A 16,350-nucleotide genomic window follows, 5' to 3' on the forward strand; every position below is an offset into this window, starting at 1 on the left:
AACTCAGCTCTTTGCTTCTCAGCTTTAAACAGCCAGAAGTTCTTAAGAATGAGAGCTCCCAATTTTCTATATCCCCATATACTATAAAGGGATACAGATAACTACCACCATGCCTGGAGAGGAGGGAAGCTTAATTGTGATAAATCATTGACCTTCCAGCAACAGTCATTGCTGCTTGCCCTGACCTGTTTTTCTATGCTCCCTTTGGGTCTCTTGAGACCAGTGGCCTTGGCAGGGGTTGGGTACATACAAGTTGTGAAGTCCCATAGTAGTCACTCAGGATCTACATAGAAGATCAGGAAGGACGGGAGACAAAAGAAACCCTAACTTTTTTTATATGTATAAAATTGTCTACTTGACCCTCATAATTGATTTTGGGCAGAAGGATATACTTTATTATAACTTATTTTGTTCTTATTTGTAAATACAAGATGTCTATGGGAAATATGTAATTCTGAGCTGTGTCTATGGAACAAGCCACTGCGCCAAAATATTTCAAATATTTAGAATAGGCAGATTTTTTTATTAAAAGGGACCTAATATGTATTTATTTACATATACCATTCAAATTTTGTCCAGCTTTTTCATTATACTAACCCAGCTTTTTAGGGAATTTTATAGCACAGGTATTACATATATATTTTTTGTATATATGTCATACTGTAAATCCATAATACAATTTTCTAAACTTTCTGATTAGCCAGTTCCTTGAGTGAATTAAAGGGGAGAGTATAGGCAAATTGCTTTCTGACTCGTTCAGGAATATGTATCTGTGGCAATGTACCTGAACCAGAACTGTACAGTATCCTTTTCATATTGTATACTTTTTCTCTTTGATGAAAAAATGTTAACTATTTTTGTTTATGACTAATTTATTTTTTATTATTGTGAAAAATAAAGTAACTCAAGATGAATTTATGTGACATGTTTTATTTCTCATCTGGTTGATCTGTACTTGAGTTTCTTGGGAATTAAGTGCAAGCATCAACAAGGGTACAGCACACTGAGGAAATCCTTACACAAATTTAGGAGTGGGCACAATATAACCAAGTTGCAGAAAGTTGTATAACCTGTGTGAGAGCCCTTGAGAAGTGACAGCAACACCCTGACTGCCCCAAGATGTGTTTGTATTGCACAAGTGAGAGCCATGTCCTGGATGTTGCGGGAATGTGCCCGTCCGAGCTGGATCTTCTGCTGGAGCTGATGAAGGGTCACATCGGTTCTTCTCCGCTCTGACACAACCAGAGCAGCCCTACAGACAGTTCTTTGCAGATTTCATTGTAATTTCGCTGTAAGTGAAGTCATAGAAGCACAGAATTGTTAAGGTTTGAAAAGACCTCTGAGATCATCAAGTCCAACCTTTGACCAAACACCACCACCTTTGAGCAAAACCAGACCACGGCATCAAGCACCGCATCCAGTCCTGGAAGTCCTGAGGGAGAAAACCCACACCAGAACCTTTCTGGAGGTGACCTGATGTTATCTGACCCTCCGTCTTTGCTGTTAGGAGCAGTTCTGCCCAGTTCATCAGAAGCGGGAGTTCCAGGTGTTCTCAATTCACGCTGACAGGGCACTGTGAGGGGTTATGCACAGGCACTGCCTGAGGCGCGGCGCCTTCCTGCCCACCAGGCGTGAGGGGACCCAGACCCTGAGGGGAGACCGGCCCGGGCCTGAGGGGACTGGCCAGGGCATGAGGAGACCAATCCAGGTGCTGAGGGGTTGGCTTGGGCATGAGGGGACTGGCCAAGGTGTGAGGGGATCAGTCCAGCTGCTGAGGGGACCGGCCCCGGCGTGAGGGGACAAGCCTGGTCATGAGGGGACTGGCCAGGCTGTGAGGGGACCAGCCCAGGCATGAGGGGACCAGCCTGGGCATAAGGGGACCGGCCAGGTGCTGAGAGGACTGGCCTGGGTGTGAGGGGACCGGCCAGGGCGTGAGGGGACCGGCCTGGGTGCTGAGGGGACCGGCCTGGGCATGAGGGGACCGGCCTGGGTGTGAGGGGACCGGCCTGGTTGTGAGGGGACCGGCCTGGGTGCTGAGGGGACCAGCCTGGGCATGAGGGGACCGGCCTGGGTGCTGAGGGGACCGGCCTGGGTGCTGAGGGGACCAGCCTGCCCACACCCCGCAGTGTGGGTGGGCTGGGGCGGAGAGCAGGTCGTGGTGCTAAGGAAAGTAAGATCTAAGTAAAGTTGTATTTAGACCTTTAATTCTATTTCAACTGTCGGGAGAAAAACAGGTCATTTAACTCCAGTGGTTCTAAAAAGAAAGGATTTTTTTTTCCTTACCAGTGATGGGATGGTGGTAATATTTCTCACCAAAATCAAATTACTGTTCAGTAGAGCTTTTCCTCTCAGGGTTTTTTCCATATGTAACTTAGGAAAGAGGGTGGGACATGCTGTACTACAACCTTTAGTATTATTACTCATCTGTTTTGCTAGAAATCTGTGTATATTTTAGGTATGTATGGATTTCTAAAAACTTAATTAAGGATATGGAACAACTGTAAATTAAAACAGATATGCAGTGAGTAGAGATGAATTGTCACCCGTGCTTCCAGTCAGTGGCTTCCTCTGCAGAATGTGCACCAAGAGGTGCTTTTGATGGTCTTCAGAAAGCTGAAGGGAAGTTCTCCATAGTTGCTTTCTCTGAACTATGAAGGCTGTTGATACTGGAACATTGTGGTGTTGTGTTGTCCTCAGCCATGTGACTTCCACAGCTGAAATGCCTGAGAGGATTTTAACTGCAATCTTGGGATCCAAAGCAGAGAGTTTAGTGTAGAGGTGAAGCAGTTACTGAGTGGAGGAGATGAAATAAATGCATATAAATGTCTGCACCACTGCAGGCACTGTAAATAATTTCTGTTGAATTTCCTTTGTTGCACTGGGTGGTCATATTTTGTTTGTTCTCTGTTGCTCATTTTTGGTTGAGATAAATTGAAATAAAAGGGAATATTTGAAGAAGAAAAACTCCAACTTTCAGAAGAGGTACAATCCAGTAGGATACATCAGGAACCAAAAGTAAATTTGCTCTAATATTAGAATAACTTCTTCATTCCTACTTATTCATTGTGTAATTTTGAGGAAGGCATAGGAAAGTAAATATTTAAAGTGCACATAATATGAAATGAACATAATGCACCTGTACTGAAATTGGAATTTTTTGGACATATGCATGCAAATGAATCAGTAATGATGAAGAAAATTGCATTGAGTGCTTTTAATTTAATTGATGTCCAGCAACTGTAAAACCATTAGTCAGTTTGTACCTGACCAACTGTGTTGTGGTTTAACCCTGGCTGGAAACTGAGCCCTGCACAGCCACTCACAGCCTGCCAGTGGGATGGGGGAGAGTCAGAGGAGTAAAAGTGAGAAAACCCATGGGTTGAGATAAAGACAGGTTAATAAGTCAAGCAAAATCCATGTGTGCAAGTAAAGCAAAACAAGGAATTCATTCACCACTTCCCACAGGCAAGGCAGGCAGGTGTTCAGCCATCCCCAGGGGTGACCCAGCAGCGTCCCCTCCCAGTTTCTTGTGCCCCCCACCTCCTCACTGGGGGGTGCTGTGAGGGGCAGAAAAGGCCTTGACTCTGTGTAAGCACTGCTCAGTAGTGATGGAAACATCCCTGTGTCATCAATGCACAACATATCCCCATCCTAGCTACCACTGAGGAAATCACCCCTAGCCCAGCCCAGCACAAACTGCTGTTTGCAACACAGGCAACCTTTCTCCACTGTGGCAGGTAAGCTGCAACCTGAAAATTCTGTCAAGGAACTGTAGCTTTGCAAATTGTTTTGATAAATAAATGTAAGTATTATATTTTCCCAATGTTCCAATTTGGTTTTATTGCTATATATGTTTAAAAAAAAAAGAAAATCCCCCCCATCCTTAGTGAATGATCCTGTGCAATTGTGTGGATGGATTATAACTACCAGTTATAATAGTTCCAGTTCCTGAATCTTAAGTCAGATGACTGAAATGGCAGTGGATAGCAGTGTTATATTAATCCAGTGGAAGTTAAATCCTTTTGGAACTGGGAACTGTCTGCATCAGGTAATCAGTTTTGCTTTATATTAGGATGCATGACCAATAGTCAGCCATGTGAGGAGGAGGTGGCAGCTCTTGTCTGTATTGCCCAGGCTCTGGCAATGGTGACACATGCACACAGGCCCTGCTTCCCAATCCAAGTCACCTTGGCTTTTGTGCTGTCACGTGTCCCTGTGGTGTGAGGCTGAAGGAAAGCATAGGATTTGCCAAGGAGATACAACCAATTTGGAATTGTGTTGTTGTTGAGTTTTGGGAAAGTGTCCTTCCTTACTCTGGAAAACAGAACCAAGAATCTGATGGTTGGAGAGTTAAACCACAAAATTCCACTGAAACTAAGGGAGCTACACCAGACTGCAAAACCAGACAATCTCTGGTAAAAATAACTTTTCCATTATATGAATGGATCTATTTTTACCTGCAAGAGAATATAAAAACTGAATTAAAAGTGTGTTGCCCTGGGAAATACACTAAACTGTGTTTTCTCTCCCTTAGAACATGACTAGCTGTTCTCCAGCTTTGCACAGGCCTTGGAAAGGAAGGGAGCTTCTGACTTCAGAGCAAAACAGGAAGAAACATGCCTGTGGAAGGAAATGTTACTGGAGCTGAAGGTGCTGCTTTGGGGCAGCTCTAAGGTATCCTCTGTTGTTTTTAATTAAGGATTGCTCACTTTATTGTATCTCCAGAACTTTAAAGTTTTGTAAGGTCCAGACTTCTCCACTGCTCTTGCAGATCTTTGCCTACAGTTTGTGACATAATTGCTGCTGCTGGTCTCAGCAACCCGTGGAAATTGCTGCTGCTGGTTCTAATTCACAGTCAGGTGGTGTGAGACTGCAGAAGGTATTCCAAATAGGGCAGGAGGCCTACTTTGTTAAAATAAAATAACAGGTGATACAAAAAAGAAGCAGCACGTTACTGTTCTCCAAGAAGCATTTAATGTGCTCCTCCTCCTATGTGCTAATTGATTTTTGCAACATCAACACACACTTTATTTCCAACACCAGGATGTTCTCTTTGAACCAGACTTCCTACTGTCTTGAAAAGTCTCTTGGCTTTTTTATTTGTTTTGTGGAAAGAATGCTTCCTGGTTTTTTATGGTTAAGGGCTAACTTTCCTTGGGAATGGTTACTATTGCCCTAGAGAATATGGGATGGATGCAGAATGAAGAAGTAGCTGGAATATGTCTTGCTCAAAAAGACTGTCATAAATTTCCTAGGTCAAGATGGGCTTTCAAATAGGAATGAATGTTGTCTGGCTGCCACAGAATGATGGGAAGTGAGAATTTGTAAATCCAGTCCAGCTTAATTACAAGGCAACACCTGTATGAAAAATTATTTTTGTTTGTAACTGAACCACCTTACTCAGCACTGAATTTTGGCTAAGACTGGAGGATAAAATGTGGTCCCACTTCCTAATTTCATCCTAGAGATTGTCAAGTGGTGCCCTCGGCCATATAAACACATGAGTATCCAGTCGGACTTTTGGGATATATTTTGGCTCAAAAATGTGAAGAATTGGGAGCCTACAGCAGCAGTAAACCCTTCTAACCTTTATACCATTTTAACAAAGTAGTAGTGAAGGAGAGAACAAGGAAAAATATGTGCAAATGTTCTACCAACTTTTTTTATAGTTGTTAGCAGATAACCTTGGGAAAAGGTATTTATTTGAAAGGTTTCTCCCAAAAAAAGGAGAGAGAAACTCTGTGCATACTTCACATTCTAACATTTAGAACACATTGTCCATTTTTAATCATGTTCTTGCTGTAGAAATGACACGTAATTCTTTTTAAATATTTAAAACATCTCCAGTGCATTAGCTACTATTTTTCTCTAAAGCATCATGGTTTTTACACTAAACAGTAATAATTGGCTACCCCTCCACCCCAATTTTTGTGGATTTTTTTTTTACATTGGGGATAGTCTTCCTTAGCATAAAAAACTGCCTGACTTACCCTGTCTTTTCATGATGTAAATTGGTAAATTATGCTGTTGTAGCAGGTCAATAAGTGCAACCTGTGGGACTTGGATGCAGAGCACAAAATACTTCTGATGTTACTAATATAAATAAAGAATGAGTGGAACAGATAATATGTGTGTGGAAGGCATGCAGACAATGGATCAGCTTAACTTGTTAATTCTTGCTGATGTGTGGTTATATGAAGACATGTTCTGTCTCCATGTTTTAGGCAAGCACTTTAAGGGCAGGATTAGAAAGCCAAATTGTGAACTGCAACTGTAATCTGAAATCAATAAAATGAAATAAAATAGAGAAAGGTTAAATTATAAAATACTGCATTTGGAATGCAAAATTAAATGATCAAATGCAAACTGGAGAATAATTGCATTACAAAAAAATCAAACTGAATGATTAATTATAGGTAACACTTCAGCAGTGATTTTTTGCCTACCTTTCTTCATGCAAGAGCAGTGATTTCTCCCTCAGTAGCACTGACAAGCTCTACACTTAAATCGTGTGTTGCATGGAAAGTATTGTTGGGGATTTGAAAGGAGACTGGAAAAGGGAAGTGAAAATAAATATATTTGCCTCTATACACTATGAGCAATTTTTAAATGACTTATGTTTGTTTGTTCTGGAAGATGAAGCCTGGACATGGATTTAACAGTCCACAGCGTGTTAAGTTTTTGGATTTAATTATTTTGGTCATTAGGAGGCTAGTGATCAATAAGAGTCTTGCAAGGATAAGGGGGGAAAAAGCAATTCAATTTTCAAGAAGAAAGATGGCATTTACCATGTGTAAATAACAGAATTATTTTCTGACCGGGGGGGATATGGTGGAGTTGATGCAGGATAAGGATAGTTTGGACAGACATCTATTTTTGAAACTTGCTTCAGGACAGGAAGATGGACTAAGCAGTCCTGTGAAACATCTTCTGAAAGTGCAGTACAGCAACAATGATAAGAATAATAAAGTCATTCTGTTTGTCTTGGGCGTCCTGTATCCTGTAAACAGGGAATAAGCTGTGCTTAATTTTGGGAAAGAGGCATATTCCAAGTGGGGGAGATGCTGTCAGAAAGGACTATTGTTTTGATTGGGGATCTGGCAGGAGTGGGTAAGTAGATTAAATTTGTACACAACCTCCCCTTGCTGAGACCATCCAGTGAGCTCTGAATTGAGTATTTATTTCTTGCTACATATCAGTAGTTTGATTGTCATTCAGCTGGATTCATAACCCACATCAAGGATATGTTTTTGTCTGGTTGGGGTTTTTGTTTGTGGATTTTTTAAAAAGAATATGTATTTTAAAATATGCCCTCGTAGGAAGTGCATTCTTTTATGCATTCCCTAGTTACAAAAAGTCAATCCTCCAGTTCTGTGTTTTCTGGAGACCTCTATTCCTTCTTAGGTATAAGCCCTTGCCATGCTAGAGTTGAACTTGGATGAAACAGGCTGAAGTTTCCTTTGGGTGAATTCATTATTCTGTAATCTTGCTTGCATTCCTGATTCCCAATTCTTTGCATGCCTTTTTCTATCCTTTGCAGGCTGAGTTTTCAGTCCATAGACACTTCTTCTTGAACAGCAAGAGAAACATAATTCAAAGCTATTCCACTTGAATAATATGCCTTCACAAACTCCTGGGATTTGCCTTTCAGTGTGAATTTCTACAGTGCTTATGTGAAGATACAGATTTCTTTTGTGTTGTAAGATTTCTGCAGTATCTGAACCTTGAACATTTTAGCATAGTCCTATGATTCCCAGCTTGTCACTTTTCCTAGAGTTGCTGCAATAATGCTGAAATAGAACAATAAATCCACTGTGATGATGAATGAGCAAAAAGGCTGCAGCACTTTGTCCACATGAGCAAGGACTGGTCAGACCAAGAGTGCTGTAAAACTCAGCTGCCACTTCTGCCATTCCTTTTCTGCTGCTGAAAACTGGTGATTCTTCTTTTAGAAGTGCAGAGGGAAGGACTCTCTTCCCCTCCCTCTGCTTCCAGATGAAAAGTTGTAGTTTCTCCCCACTAACACAATATCAGTACATTTGCCATCTTTTCGGTCCTGTGTTGGGAATTCATTGTACAGTGTGGGTCTTCTTGGATTAATTGATAATAATGCCAGCATAGCTGCATGTGCTACAGCATTTACATCTTTCTTTTTATCACTCACAGTAAAAATGTAGTAAAATACTTGAAAGTACTTATCAGCCAGTTTGCTTCTTTCAGTTTGGCTCTAGAGCTTCTTAGTATTCTGCAGGAGATGCAAAGTCACTTTTTCCTAAAGGAGAACAGTTTTATTTTTTCAGTTTAAGCTTATTAATACTTATTAGAAACTAAAATCTGTCACTCCAAAAATTACTTAAAGAATCTTGGTAAGTGTTGTCAGTATTTTCATCTGGGTAAATTTAGTATCGTGGGACCTTGTATTTAAACACATGTGTTGCAGTTACATACCCACCTTTTGTGGCTCAGTGTGCTTTAATAATCTGCACAGTGAACATTTGAATATGCTATGAGCTGAATACATCCCAAGCTCTGCCTGCTCTCTGGGTGCAACCCTTTCTTTTTCTGCAGTTATCACCAACAACCAAAAAGTTGGATAGGAATTTAATCCTACAGCTTAGAATGCCATTAAGAAAAACAATCTTTTCCACAACTGGAATTATGATTATTACACAGCAGGAGGAATGGAAGTTGTGTTTCTAGCTAGGAATTATGTTTCCTCTGCAACTTTCTGTTTCAGATTTCTCTTGGCATGTGTTTTGTAGCTTTCCAGTTAGAAAATATTGGCTGCAATTGAGACTGAAGGTGCCTCACTACAGAGACAGTCAAATGACTACAGCTGATATCAGTGTGAGCACTACGTTGGGGGTTGTTTTGCTGTGCTTTTTTGTCACTCTCTTCTTTGTTTTATTTTTCAAGAGAAGTTCAATATTTATCTGTGCTGGAGAAGTAGCCTGAGTTTTCACTGTACGGTGCCTTTCATTTTTAGAACATTGCACTGTACTTTCTGAAAATTGGAAGCAGAAAAGCTTTAACAGCACCTTGCCCATTTCATACTGAGCAGATTTCCCAGGGAGTTCTATTGAACTAGTGAAGAGCCCAGTAACAGTGTTGTCGAAGGGTTGTGTGGGTACTGAGTCTCCCAAGAACACTCTCTTTGCCACTAATCCAGATCATTTTTGCCACAGGAAGGTCCTAATCAGAGTTATGGATCGGGCAGCTGATTTCTGTTTTCTCCCAGTCTAGTAATAATGTAGAAAATATAACCCTTTTCTTCTTCATACAAATCTAAAGTATAGAATGTTTGCCCAGGGTGCATAAATTGATTAATCTGAGTTAGATTTGTAGCACTGCAATATCACCACCACCCCCAAAGAAGAAATCTCGAAGGTGCTCTTCTGTTCATGAGGTTTCCATAGGAATATTTAGCTGGTCTGTCTCTCACTGAACCTGCCTCCCAGCTATTGTGTTACAAGTGGTGAGAACCTTGTTGGAAAACTAAATGAAAAAGTAATCTTTGAAGCAGTTCAGGGACAAGAACTTGCTGTGTTATCCATTGTTTCGTGAGAGCTTAACTCAGTTTCCAGGCTAGAAAACCCAGCCCTGTGTCCTGCAGGCACAGACACGGGGGAAGCCTCTGAAGAAGACTGAAGGGCTGGGCCTTTGCATGCAAGTGTCTTTCCCCACAGCAAATGAGCCAAAGAGCAGCTTCTATAAATACCACATTTTCCAACTGCAGAGGTTTCTCGTCCTGTCCCGTGGATTCCTTGCCAAGCGTTTTCCCAGTCCTGAAATAGAGATGGTTCTGTAGCCAACACGCACTTAAACAGCCCTCTGAGAGCTGGATTAGATTTTTGTTGGCTTTAGTTTGAACTCTTAAACTGTCGGATTATTTTAGGAACATTTGTGGAGAAACATTGCCTCTTGGTGTTGCTTGCTCTTTTCCAGTGTTATAACAACGTAGTAAAACAAGGCTGTGGCTGATATCTGGTGTAATATTTATACCAAGAGTATGGCATTGCTATGCAGCACTTCTTTAAACAGTGACTTTTTTACCTTGGAGCACAAAGGACAATGGCTCAACAAAACTCTTTGAAAAAAGGGGATATACATTTATTTGCAGATTTCCCAAAGCGAGTCTTGTTGCTTCTGGTGTCTGAAGAAATCGTACTGAGAAAATGCTAATTTCTCTTTCTATCAGATGGTGTTGAAACTGAAGTATAGTTAATGGTCATAAATCAGAAGCAGGCAAAGTTCTATTTAAAGGTCTGTCTTTAACAGAACAACTGTGCTTTGACAATTTTCAAGTATTAAGTAGTAGAAATATTTATTTAAAAGTAAGGGATTAAAAGATACATCTGGTTTATCACAAATCAAGTTTAATCAAGTACTTGATCCTGGCAAATATGTCAGTGTTGCTACAGCATCTTTGAACTTTTGGAGAATAGAAATGCAAGTTGGGGTGTTTCAATGTTCCCTTTTTCTCATAGGTATTTTCTGCTTATTTCTTAACTAAATGTGTTATTGCAATATTGCAAAAATCACTTAATACTGTGATCGTACCACTAAATTCAGCAGGCTTCTACAAAGAGATCTTAAAGTTCTAAGTGCAGGCTTTGGAATGCACAGCATTTTTGTAATTTTGCAAAGAACTTTGCATAGAAACTGCTCTTGAGGGAGCTTAGAGCTTGTTAGTACAAGGGCTGTCTGCATCACAGGAGGGCTGTGGTACAATGGCAGGAGAAAGTGCTGGGCCCTGGAGGGTGTCCAGCAAGACAATTATTCCCTTCTTTCTGTTACAGTGTGTATTCTGACACTGTTTGAGAGCAACACCACAGTTTGGGAATGTGATTCATGACATGTGTCAGGTACAGTGAGGTACAGCAGATGATGCACACCAGTATTTCAAGGAATTAAAAGGGTTTCTTTCTCTGGGTTGTTCTGGAGATTCCTAGTCCAGAGATTTATTAAAAAAAAAAAAAAAGTTTTTTTTTTCCTGATGCTTTTATTAAATTTTAAGAAGCAGCTGCAATTGCTGGCAAGTATCTGAATGAGCTCACAAAGTGCTATCTCAAACTCATTATGTCTTCATTCCAACATTCTACCTACTGGTGATGAGTTTACCACCAACACAATGTCTGCAGCAACTGGTATGAGTTGCAGCTGTGTTACTGTCTAGAGAGTCAAAAGTGTATAGTTGTCTTTTTTTTCTTTGAAAATGAGTAGCAATAATGATAATAAACCTTACCATTATTATCTTAATTTAGGAAAAAAAAAAAAGGAAAGCCAAAGTAATACCTTTAGGATTCTAAACTAGTAGAACACGTGTTGTCCATAGTATACCTTGCCATTAAAGGCTTGCAGATTTTATGCAGAGGGTTTAGCATCTGTAAGTCATTCATAATAAAATCTAATCCCTCAGGTGCCATGGAAAGCAGAAAGCAATGATAGTTGCAGTTAAACAGCTGATGGATTGATAGTTGCAGTTAAGCTCAATTAACTAAGCATTAAATGCCAGCTGTGGACAGGACTCAGGTTCCATTTTGGAGCCCTTTGGTTCCACTGCAGCCCAACCCAACTGAACCCAGTTGAAATGGGGAGTCTTTATTTTTTCTGAGGTTTAAACTGTAAATCACTTTGGTGGATTTTTTTCTTGCATCAGTCTACAGCCATTCAGGCATAAACATTCCACTGGAGTTTTCACTGGATAGAGCCAGGGCAGAAACTTGCCAGCAAAACCATCGTGTTCGAGTCCCGCGATTCAAGAGCAGAAACTGTAACTGAGCTTGGCTAAAAGCAGAGCTACTTTTACAGCAGTGAAAGGCATCTGACATGGACTTGCTTTGGTAGCTAAATATCACAGTAATGGCTATGGGAACAATACAGTCCTGGGAGAAGGGAAGAAGGAAGAAGAAAAGTATCTTGTGAGAGGAGGACGAGAAAATGGAAGCGTGCTGGTGTCTGTCCGGGGAGCAGCAAGAGGGCAGATTCTCTGCTCCCTGCTTTAGCTTTTGTGTCTATGTTAACCATTCAGATCTCTGATTCCTTCATCAAAACATGGATATTCTGTCAAAAATACTGTTGCTTTGTGGGATACTTGGAAAAATGAGAAATCCTTTAAATCAGCATGTTATCCCCAAACCCACGTTGGTCTAGGTTCTGCTCTGGAAGCTCTCTGGACGCTTCAGTTGGAGTATGAGGCTGTAAATGGCATTCTGGAGTTCTGGACTTTCATAAAAGGCTTGGCTTTGATCTCAGTACACTGCATCATGTTAAATGATTATTAGGATGGGGAGTGTTGAAGTAACCGAAATGAATTATTTGGAAATACTATGCTTGATATTTGGCTAAGTGAGGTAAAAAACCATGAAACATCACAAACTGAAATGCAATTACCTACTGTTTATAGATGTTCAGAATTCACTACCAGCGTGGATCTGGAAGTTAATGCAGTCTTACAAATGTCAATTTTAAGAAAGCCAGAGCTGTTCACAGGTATCTAAATGTGTATTTACCTTAAATTTGATCTGAGCAAAACAGACATTTGCTGCATGCCATCATCTGCATAAAATGGCTAAATGTTAATGTAAGTTCATTCAGTCTTAGTTGCATTGAAAAAATTGCAGTCATTTTGCTGGTAATGACACTCCTAAAGTTACAGTTGTGAGAGATTAAGCTGCCCACAAATTTGGGAATGCTGATTAAACGTGTTTCATATGCTTTTCAAGATGTCTCAATTAACTGAAATAAGAGCTTATTCATCACTTTAGGGGATATTCATTTGAGGTTGCTTTATGGGGATGGATGGTGCAGATGTATCTCTGGCAAGTTCACAAGTTTTTAAGAATTTCATATCCTGATTCTTACAGCAGTTTATCAGTAGATTTTGATTCCTCAGTGTGCATCCATTTAATCTGGTCACAGTAATGTATTTACACTTCCCATTGTGTTAGGTGTTAACACCCTTCCTTTTTTCATGTGTGGTTAGAAGGCTGTTCACCAGAAAACACACCTGGTGTCATGAATGCTGTTCTCACAGACAGACTGTGGCTCTCAGATGTGGCAGCCAGAACTGGGGATGGCAGAGCATTTGTGTTCCATAAAAGACAGAACTGCTGGTTGGTCAAGTCTAGACTAAACACAAAAAGATTGAGAACAGTCTAAAAGCAAAACTGTAATGTTTAAAAACCATTCAGCTGTTACCTGGTCTAAGGCATAGGTTTACCCACACACACACCCCTCTCCCCTCCTCACCCTCCAAAAAAAGTTTGCCCTTTGCTTGGGAAGTTTTGCTTCTGCATGCACTGGAAGCTTGAGCTTTGTTCCCTTTGCTTTGTTTGACCTGGTGCTTTGTGTACAAATGCTTTTTCTTCCTCTTAAGGAATCTGTTCTGATACAGAGCAAACCCTTGAAGGCTCCCACCTTCATCTCGTGGTTATGATCCTCAGCTGGAGTAACTCAGCCTTGCTGCAGGTGCTGTTGTTTAGTTTTTCAGAGGCTGTTTAAAAGCATGTCTCCTACATGATTTTAAATCATGTCATCATTTATGGCTGTTTAAAATCATGTCTCCTCCTCTCTCTTCTCCAGGTCAGAGGCCTTGCCCCTGCTCTTTTTTCTTGACTCTTCAAATTTTGTTTGTAAAACACAATCACTTCAACAGGTGAATTTTACAACAGGCAATGGCCTGGGTGGGAATCAGCCCTCAGGGAACAGGTGCTATAAATTAAGGTGCAAGAGGAGACTGAACCTTTTCAGACTCTGTGAAGAATGAGCTGATGGGGAAAGAAGAAGGATCACAGTAGCAACCTTCCTTCTCTGGCATATTTTAAAAATTTTTGAAACAGTTTTTCTTCGGGAGAGTTACCCATTTGTTCTTCTCAACTACGACAAAGAACTCTCAAATAGCACTGAGTGATGTGCCAAAAGGTAAGAGAAGATAAATCCACATGCAATCAGTGGTCTATCATTTTTTGTCATGAACCTTAATAGAATTTTTACCCAGGAATACTGCTATGAAACTCCTTCCCCAAATGCTAAAAATGAAAATGCTAAAAAAAGCTAAGCTAAAAAAGGTGAAGTAAATTAATGAAAAATAAATGTCTTTAGTTATTTTAAGTACAGAAAGTCTCTGACTTCCAAACAGTTGGAATCAGGCCCTGGCTCAGAAAGACTCGGTATCAGGCCTTTTCTTCTTAAGTTGCTTTCCATGACTTCTCATTGTGTTTTACCTTCAGTGTGTTCTTTTCTGTTCTGATGGGGACTTTAAGGGGGGTTGGGTCAGGGAGCAAGGCAGGGTTTGTAAAAATTATGCTGGGCTGCAGCTCCCCTTTGGTGTGGCTCACTGTGTTCCTGTGGGAAGAGTGTGAGCTGAAGTCTGAAAGGAGCAATGTGTGTGTTCTACTTGTCAAGGAAGTCCAGCAAACTATGCTTTGCCACTGTGCTTAAATCAGAAGGTATATAAAAATTCTTTTTAGAAAGTCTTACATGTCACTTCAAAACAAATGTTTCCCTTATTTAGTTTTCAACGTGTTTTATTTTTCTAGTAAGAGTAAACTTAGAAAAGAAATCTTCAACAGCTATCTTTTTTTCTTTGAGAGGATCTGAAATGTAGTTGCTTATCCATAACCGGATTCTGCTCAGACTTGCCAGCAGCACAAGGGTGGATGAGAGGAGGCAGGGAAAGGCATCAATCAACTTTGTAATGTGTGTGCTAGGAAATCTAATTATCTGATTATTGCTGGAGCACCACAAAAGCAGGGCAGCGAGTCAGGGAATGGCTGTGTGATTAGTAAGCTTTGTGGTAGTTTCCTTGGAAAGGAAAGTTGAAAAGCATCATGTTCAAAGTGAGTGCTGTGTATACCATGTTTTTCTTCTGCATTCTTTTCTTGCAGTGTGGAATCGTGGATTAATATAAAACTAATTAGTTTCCCACGCATATAGGAATATCTTCTGTGGTCAGCCAGGCAGAAACACTGAACATATAACAAAATGCAAACCGCTGCATAAAGGAAACGCCTCTTTTATACCCGCAGGGAACTCTTTAGGAGTGCTCCAAGTTTGCCCTTTACAATGCAGATTGTGGGGTGAGTAGAGGTGACTGCAGAGTCAAGTGAGTGGGTCAGGAAATGAGCTTCGGTTTGTAGGATGTTCCCTCGGTACAGAGCGTGGGACAGATGCTCTTTGCAGTGTTTCTCCCTAGCACTCACAAGCACTAACAGCCACAAGAAGCCTTTTTACCTTTACTCCATAGCTATTGAAAAGGCTCTTTTCTCCTGCAGGCTGCTGGTGATGTGGCCCAGAAAACGATAGGGAAGAGTGAATGGGCATAAAATGTGTGCAGGAGCTGATCAGTGAAGGAAGACTTTGTGAGTGTTTATGTGGTACATTCCTGTTGCAGTAAGCTGGTAAATGATTAGGGGCTATTTGGAATTAAGGAAGGAGGAAATCTTGTATATACAGGCTTCATTCTTTTCTCAGTAGGATTTGAGGCATTGCTGTCCTTGGCAGGGCAGATGAGCTGGAACCAAGTCAGAGAATGTGGCTCATATCAGTGAAGGACTCCTGAGTGTAGGCAGGGAGAGCCAAGAAAATACATGGGGCTGGCTAGAGATGCAAATTCCTCTTTCAAGATTCCAACCAATAATCATTCAGATTAACTATTGCAAGGGCAGGAGGGAAGAGTTAAAAAACCTTTTTATTTAATCTCATTAATGTCTCAATGACAGAACTGGGGGGGGGGCAAGGGGAGGGATCTGCAGGGGTGACCTCTGTGAGGAGAGGCCAGAGGCTGCCCTGTGCTGGGGGCAGTTGGCTCCACAAGGGACCTGCTGCAGAACATGTGTGAGCCCACTGGTAAAGCTGCTTGAGCCTCTGTGACAGCATGTTTAAGAAAGGGCAGAAAGTGCCCAGAAAGAGGAGCAGTAAGGCCAGAGGAGTAGGAGCCCCATGGTAGAGCTGGTGACATCCCTGGGGGGTCTGTGGCACGGGGAGAACCCGCAGCAGGGCAGGTCCTGCCCCTGGAGGGTTGACAAGGGAGTGGAAGCTGGAGATGGGGTGAGGGGGGAAGCTGAGCCTGGGACAGGGGAGGAAAAGTGTTTTCTCTAGGTGTTTAACGGTTTGTCATCTTTGTTTCTGAATACCTGAATCAGTAAATAAAATGCTAACGGACATTAAGTTTAATTTCACACATTAAGTCCATTTCATTTGCAACAGTGGTTTTTCCTGTCACTTTGACCCTTGAATTCTCTCCTTTTTGTTCTTTCTGTTTTCTCCCCTGCCCTGGTAGCACATGAGTGTGAGCCAGTGGCTGTGTGTGTGCTTGGCTGCTGGCTGGGGCCAAGCCATCCCATTTTT

General features: G+C 41.2%; 1 protein-coding gene across 4 annotated transcripts in view; it reads left to right on the plus strand.

Annotated features, from left to right (window-relative positions):
• Nucleotides 1-1,035: 1,035 nt before the first annotated feature.
• Nucleotides 1,036-16,350, plus strand: part of MYO1E (myosin IE) — a 242,482-nt gene continuing 227,167 nt past the window's right edge. The window contains exons 1-2 of one of the 4 annotated variants that reach the window (XM_017827513.1): nucleotides 1,036-1,468; nucleotides 4,535-4,674. The gene's annotated coding sequence lies outside the window, so the exon portion shown is untranslated. Of the gene's footprint in view, nucleotides 1,469-1,572; nucleotides 1,709-1,830; nucleotides 1,889-2,069; nucleotides 2,171-4,534; nucleotides 4,675-16,350 lie in introns of those variants that run through there. The other 3 variants (XM_017827514.1, XM_017827515.1, XM_017827516.1) reach the window with 3 other exon arrangements.

The sequence above is a fragment of the Lepidothrix coronata genome, unplaced genomic scaffold, assembly GCF_001604755.1.
Source record: "Lepidothrix coronata isolate B3197 unplaced genomic scaffold, Lepidothrix_coronata-1.0 Scaffold140, whole genome shotgun sequence".
Taxonomy (NCBI): Eukaryota; Metazoa; Chordata; class Aves; order Passeriformes; family Pipridae; genus Lepidothrix; species Lepidothrix coronata.